This window comes from Mytilus trossulus, chromosome 14 (genome assembly GCF_036588685.1).
Source record: "Mytilus trossulus isolate FHL-02 chromosome 14, PNRI_Mtr1.1.1.hap1, whole genome shotgun sequence".
Taxonomy (NCBI): domain Eukaryota; kingdom Metazoa; phylum Mollusca; class Bivalvia; order Mytilida; family Mytilidae; genus Mytilus; species Mytilus trossulus.
Genome location: NC_086386.1, coordinates 57,198,049 through 57,204,722, shown reverse-complemented (window position 1 = coordinate 57,204,722; position 6,674 = coordinate 57,198,049). Strand labels below are relative to the sequence as shown.

At 32.5% G+C, this 6,674-nt stretch overlaps 1 long non-coding RNA gene across 1 annotated transcript; it reads left to right on the top strand.

Annotated features, from left to right (window-relative positions):
* Window positions 1-405: 405 nt before the first annotated feature.
* Window positions 406-5,447, top strand: LOC134696954 (uncharacterized). Its single transcript, XR_010103039.1, has 3 exons — window positions 406-688; window positions 828-909; window positions 5,035-5,447. It is a non-coding gene; the product is annotated as an uncharacterized LOC134696954 (long non-coding RNA).
* The last annotated feature ends 1,227 nt before the right edge of the window (window positions 5,448-6,674 follow it).

The following is a 6,674-nucleotide window of genomic DNA, read 5'->3' as shown; positions in this document are numbered from 1 at the left end:
GTCGATATAGACCGTAGATATCAAACCAGGGGACAGCACTCGTCAGTCTATACGTACCCTACACTGAACATATATCAAATATATGTAATGTGGCATATTCTCTGAGGGAATATTACGCAGTTAAGGACTTATCCGAGTCCTGCGCTGCAGATTGGAACTTTATACCCATGTTTAAAGTAAAACAAATTAGTCCCTTGATGAACAATTTCATGTATGTATTTTACGGCAGCTTTAATAACCATTGAAGTAGTTTGAATGTTCTTGTACAAAGCAAGAAAAAACCTGCTTGAATTCTTTGCCGTAGATAACAAGAATGTCTGGCACGTTACAGCCAATCCACTATGCTGTATATCATGACGTAATCTGTATTGATATACATTGACGGAAACTCCTCAACAAATTAATGGTTACATAGGTATGGAAAAAACTGCTTCGCTTGATGACTAAGATAAGAAAGATGTATTAATTAGCAAGAAAAATGTATTTGGAGGTTAATTTCTAAGAGTGTCTACTGGTACAAACGATTCAGTTACTATGTCTAATCAAAATATGTTGACGAATCAAAATAGTTTGCAATGAGTCTGAATTATGACTGAGCATTTTTTATCTGCAGTTCTGTCGTCTGCTAAAGAAAGCACTGACAATTTCCACTTGGATTAATAATTCTTCTATGGGTAAACGTGTGCTGGTATATACTTCAATGATGTTTTAGTTGTCGTGTGATAATTTTGCACCGTTGCTTTCATTAATTTCTGATTTTTTCCGATTTATAATATTTTTTGTTCATTGATGTTTTTTTCTTAACAATTTTACTTGTTTTTTTTCAGCAATTGATTGAGGGTAATATAGCAAAAAAAAACGTCGTTCTACCATGGGTCAAGCACTCAAGCGAAGACAAGAATTAAGACGGTATCTATTGTCAGATAAGTAAACGATCATAGTAAAGTTGGATTAAAGTCTTATTTCTTATGGTACTTTCTTTTACCATTGTTTTATCTAGAAAAGTAAATATGCTTGACATTAGTTTTGACGAAATTATCGCAAGTTACCATGTCACGGCAATTTGGTAATTTTTAACGAAATTTTTGCATGTTGCCATGTCACGGCAATTTGGTAATTTTTAACGAAAATATCGCATGTTGCCATGTCACGAAGTGGTAATTTAGCTATTTTGACGAAATTGTCGCGTGTTATCTGACACGGATTGACAATTTGACCGTCTTGACGAAATTTTCGCATGCCAGTAACCATTACACAGATGGTCAATTTGGCCATTTCAGAATCTAAAACAATGTATGGGTTATTTTATTGTTTTTACAACAAAATGATAATAAAATTGTGCCATTAGCTAAATTTCGATTATTTCGGACCTTATTTAACCAATCACGACGTGTTGGTGTTCGCGTTTAAAAATATTACCCAGAATGCATTGTATTTAGAAACGGCGAAATATAGTATTTTTTGTGTTGTGTGCATGTACATTTAGTGTTCTTTTTAATCGAGTGCTCAGATAATTGAGGTATGCGTTTAAATGCAGCAGTATGCGCTTTCTGCTGTCTTCGTTGTTCTGTGTGCTTTAAAATGGCAGAAATACATTGCATTGTGTATAACGTTTGACAGAATTTATTATGGTTTTATTTAAAAAAAAAAAGGCTGCAGGTTATGTAAATAGCATTAAAACAGTTGTTTTGTAATCTTCAACCCTGATATCGATGTTCATGCATGCTATAGTAAAACCTTTGTCTTCGTTAGATTAAAATAACATTATATTCACGTGGTGTCTTTTGCATGCAAGTCAGCAAGGAATGCTTATACTAAATCTACAGTTATTTCGTCTTGACCATCAGTCACAAATTTCGTTAATCTGCCAAGTTATTAAACTATATTTTGTTTTATAGTCCTTAAAATGGGTTTACTTATTTCCGCAATTTTTAAAAATTAAAGCTTTTGAAATTAACGTATTTTTCTTAGAGTCCTTAAAACTGTTTAGAAATTCAGTCAGTTTAAAGGGATACCCAACACTTTGAAATGAATAAATTTGGATCATTTACTTGTCATACATTTTCATGACAAAATCAGGAAAAAAATCCAATAGATATATATCTATATATCAATATAACAAATACTTATTCTGATTACTGAGAAGCTTCATTTCTCTTAAATAATTATAGTAAGTGATTTAAAAAAATACGTTCAATTGATTTTTAAAGAGTTAACACCCCATACATTGTGCCCCCTTAATCTACTTCCAGAAGTCATACGAATATTTGTATTAGAAATCAAAGGATAATGAATGTATTCATATTAATGTGTATTAGATAACTGTTCGAACTTGTATAACTTGTAAAAGGAAGACAGAACATTAGACATGTGCTTCTCACACAACTCGTTTGAGTTGGTTTTAGCATCATAAGCAACTTTATTAGAAACGCTGTCACGATTTTGCGGAATCATTAATGTCAATTAGTCTATTATTAGTAACAGAGCCCTAGTTGCAATAGGTAAAAGAGCACGAAGTCCTTCTTATGTTCGTCATATATATGCGTCTCATATCTATTCGTAATCAGATACACAATTTTGAGGGAAATCATATGCAACAACTTCCGTCAACACGATAATTCGCAAGTGTGAATGTTGTAACTAAGAACTAGTTAACGATTTTGGATTCGCTAATTTATATACATTTTTTTTCATGATTTTTTCTTTTTATTGATTTTCAAATTTTTTTGTAGGACATTTTCTCATATTTTTTTCCGATCCAGGATAAGGGATTTTTAACCTACATGTATTAACCTAAAAAAAGCTACTGCTTCCATTTGCGTCCACAGCTTATATATGTATATTTTCTCAGTTAGAAATTAGAAATTACAACTGTAATTCTGACGACATCATTGCTCGAAAAGACGACTTGCAGTACATCTACTATGAATTAGCACAGTTTGGACATTTTAAAGGCTAAAATTAAGTTAAACTGAGTTGCAAACTTCTTAAATGGTTTGATATATCTGATGGAGAATTGTGGAGCAGGATTTGCTTACCATTCCGTAGCACCTGAGATCACCCCTAGTTTTTGGTGGGGTTCGTGTTGCTTATTCTTTAGTTTTCTATGTTGTGTCATGTGTACTATTGTTTGTTTGTTTGTCTTTTTCATTTTTAGCCATGGCGTCCCTCTTTTGTCTCATTTGTTATACCCATATGCTACCACAGTTGACAGAATTTCCCAAAACATTCATTTAAAATGAGGTGCTAGCATTTTTCACTTATTTTGATATTCCTAAACACCTCACAGCAAAACAACAGTTTCATTTAACTGATCAGATGTGAATACAATTTTAGCTGTTACAAAGCTACTTTTGCATATTAGGTACTATTTCTGTACTTATAATCTGTAGAACTGGAAATGTACTTTTAATATTTTGTACTATTTCTTTATTTTAAAATTATTGTAATATTTAGGTACCTGTATTTTACAGTACTTGATTTGTACTTGAATTGTTGGTACAGAAATAAAACAAACAGTGATCACTATATTCCATGCATGTTTGGAAATCATAAACGTAAGAGATTTGAAATACAATGTAGACCTAAACTTTCAAAAAGCTGAAAATGTAACGGTGTAACCAAAAATCTGTAATACAAACTAGTACTAAATATTAAAGGTAGATTTCCAGTACTGCAGACTTTTGGTACAGAAATAGTACCTAGTATGCTTAAGTAGGCTAGCACCTTAAAATCTGATTTTAAAATTGTGTTTTCGGATTTGTAGGTACATTTAGTGCATTGACAGGTCAGTACATCTATAATACTAAAATTACGAGGTCCAATTTGTCAGCCGTCATCACGTAAAAACGACGAATCAAAGAATTCAACTTTATATATAACTAATATAGTACAAAAGTGTAGATTAAAATTTACACCACTCCAGTCTCTTTTGTTTTCCGCGTTATTGATATTGCGAATAATTAGAAAGTTCCGGGTCGAGTCCGATACCGATACCAATAGTATATTCACCGGTTACCTATTACCTTATCTGCACGTTCCGCATCTGACAGGCGCACCACCAAACGGTGTATTTAGAATTTTGCTGTATACTATTGAATAAATAATATTCCATTCCAGGCCCTTTTGTTTTCCAAATTATTAATATTACCAATAATTGATAGGTTCCAGGTCGACGGGTTCAAACAGAAAGATTTTGAAAGCAGAGAAAACTGTGCATTTTATAATCGGCATGACTTTATCATATGACAATACCAATAATAAATTAAAAATAAAAATAAAATAAGGCATACGCATAGTTATATACTGTAATTCCGTCACGGACCCGCGATATCACGGGTGTGTTCTAGTATTATAAAATTATAGACAAGATTATTTGTGTGTAGACGGGCAAACTAACTCACTGATTGAATACTCGTCCAGAGGGAAGGTTGAAATTGCGAGTCAATTTTCTAATGAACACACAAACCACTAGACACAAAATTGTTCTACAATTCTCAAACAAAACATTTGTTAATTTTTATTGAAGTTTCTCTTTTTCAAGACCCCTTGGGATTCTATGCATCGCGCATGAATTATCATAATTTAAACGAGACATTGTTTACATTGGTAACAAAAGTAGTTCCTTAAAATTGTATTTCGAAGTGTATACCAAGGAAGGTAACTCATATTAATAAGAATAAAATCTTGTAGAATTATGAATGAAATAACTTGAGTTAATTGTGATAGCGATAAAATAGCTTTCATTATCTAATTTTGGAAAGGGGATTTGACAGAAGTTTTATGTTGACACTATGTCATGTTAATTAACAAACTTGAGCAAGAAATGAAGAAATTGAACATCCCCTCCCCTACCCCCTCTCCCCAAAAAAAAGATATTATAAAAAAAGCCTGGTTAGTAATGGCTGCAAATTGCAAATACATTTTCGCGCGTGATTTCGCTAAACCTCAATTCCATGTCACAATTTTGTCAAGAAATACTAACCCACCTTCCCTGTGATGAGCAAGTGTTTGCTTTTCTCATTTGTTTTTCAGATAGTATGGTTAAACAGATACAAATGTATTAACATTAGTGTTACGATTGTCTGGTAACATCAACAACGACAGAATTGTTTTATCGACAGAGACAATACACGTGATCGCTATTTGTCCGTTACTGGATTTCACACAGGTTCCATTAAAATGTTGACGTCATAATACAAAATATCTGACACCACAATGGAAAACTGTTTGTCGTTTGACGTCAATAGTTCAAGCGGTACAGGATCTCGGGTCAGCCTGGAATAACGATAAGGTCACGGTGCCAGATTTAGGGAACCAAAGTTCCTCTTATGGAGCAACACATAGACTATTCGAACGTTTACTAGTCTGAGAACACGGGGATTTCCCTTTGTTCAAAATCCTCGGTCTCCATCTGATCAATGCAGAAAACACAAAAGGAGTTTTTCGAATTTTGTGCGTAAAAAATTGTCTTCTGCATTTCAAGACTGGATACAAAACCAACATAATAAATTTAGCAGTGACTTATTTACGTGTTTTTTTCTCCATATGATGTGGATCTGCCTATATGTAAGCTATGATTTGTTTCACATTCACTGAATCAGTGTCAGGTATATATCAGTGTCAATTTTTCATCAAGTTTTTACATGGTGATAATTTTTGTTTTCGTTTTTGTTTTTGTTTTTTAATGTTTGATATATATTTTTTGAATAAATTTAATGCCAAATATTCTATCAGCAACATTTTAAACTGTTTTTGTTTATGAAGCATAAATATGCTGTCTTCCGAAATAAACATTTTTTGGGGCCTTTTATGGCTACTATGTGGTATGGGCTAGTTTATTGTCAAAAGCTTTACGGTGACCTACCACAATTGTTAATTTCTGTGTCATTTGGTCTCTGGTTGAGAGATGTCTTGTTGGAAATCATACCTCATTTTCTTTTTTTATGTGTAGATATACATATTTTACTTATACATTTATTAATTGAAAGCAAAATCTAGAAGTTTTGTTATATTATGGCATGAAGCAAATAAGAGTAAAAAGGGTAATACTATATAACTGGCACATGTAGTAGATAGAACAAAAACGACAGCAAAATTGGCGAACAATTTTGCTGTTTTGACATTCATATTAACTTTGTATCAACGAACATGGTTCTTGGTCAATAAATTCAAGCGTGGTGCAACGGTATTTTATATGAAGGTCTGTACTACTGGGGGGGGGGGGGGGGGGGGGGGGGCTTCAATTCTGTATTCTTAAAATTGTTTAGGCTATTTTTAACTATTCTTACATTTAATATAAGTTAACATTATTCTCCATTCTTTATTTTTTTGGGTTCATTTATAAATATATATATTTATATATATTTTTTGTCCGTGCATCTCTTTTCAGTATAAACCCATCAGCACTCTTTTATATAACTCCCTGTGAAAAACTTACAATTAAGTCAACGGAAACATATAAAACAACGTTTATTTTCAGAAACGCTTAGAAAATTTAAAATATGTTCGCATTTTTGTTATTCGATTAAACTGCTACGAATACAAACAAGAAGATGTGGTATGACAAGATACAAAACACAAAAAAAAAAACGGCACAGAAATTAACAACTATAGATCACCGTACGGTCTTCAACAATGAAGCTTTTATATTTTTGTGAATAGGTCAAGGTAAG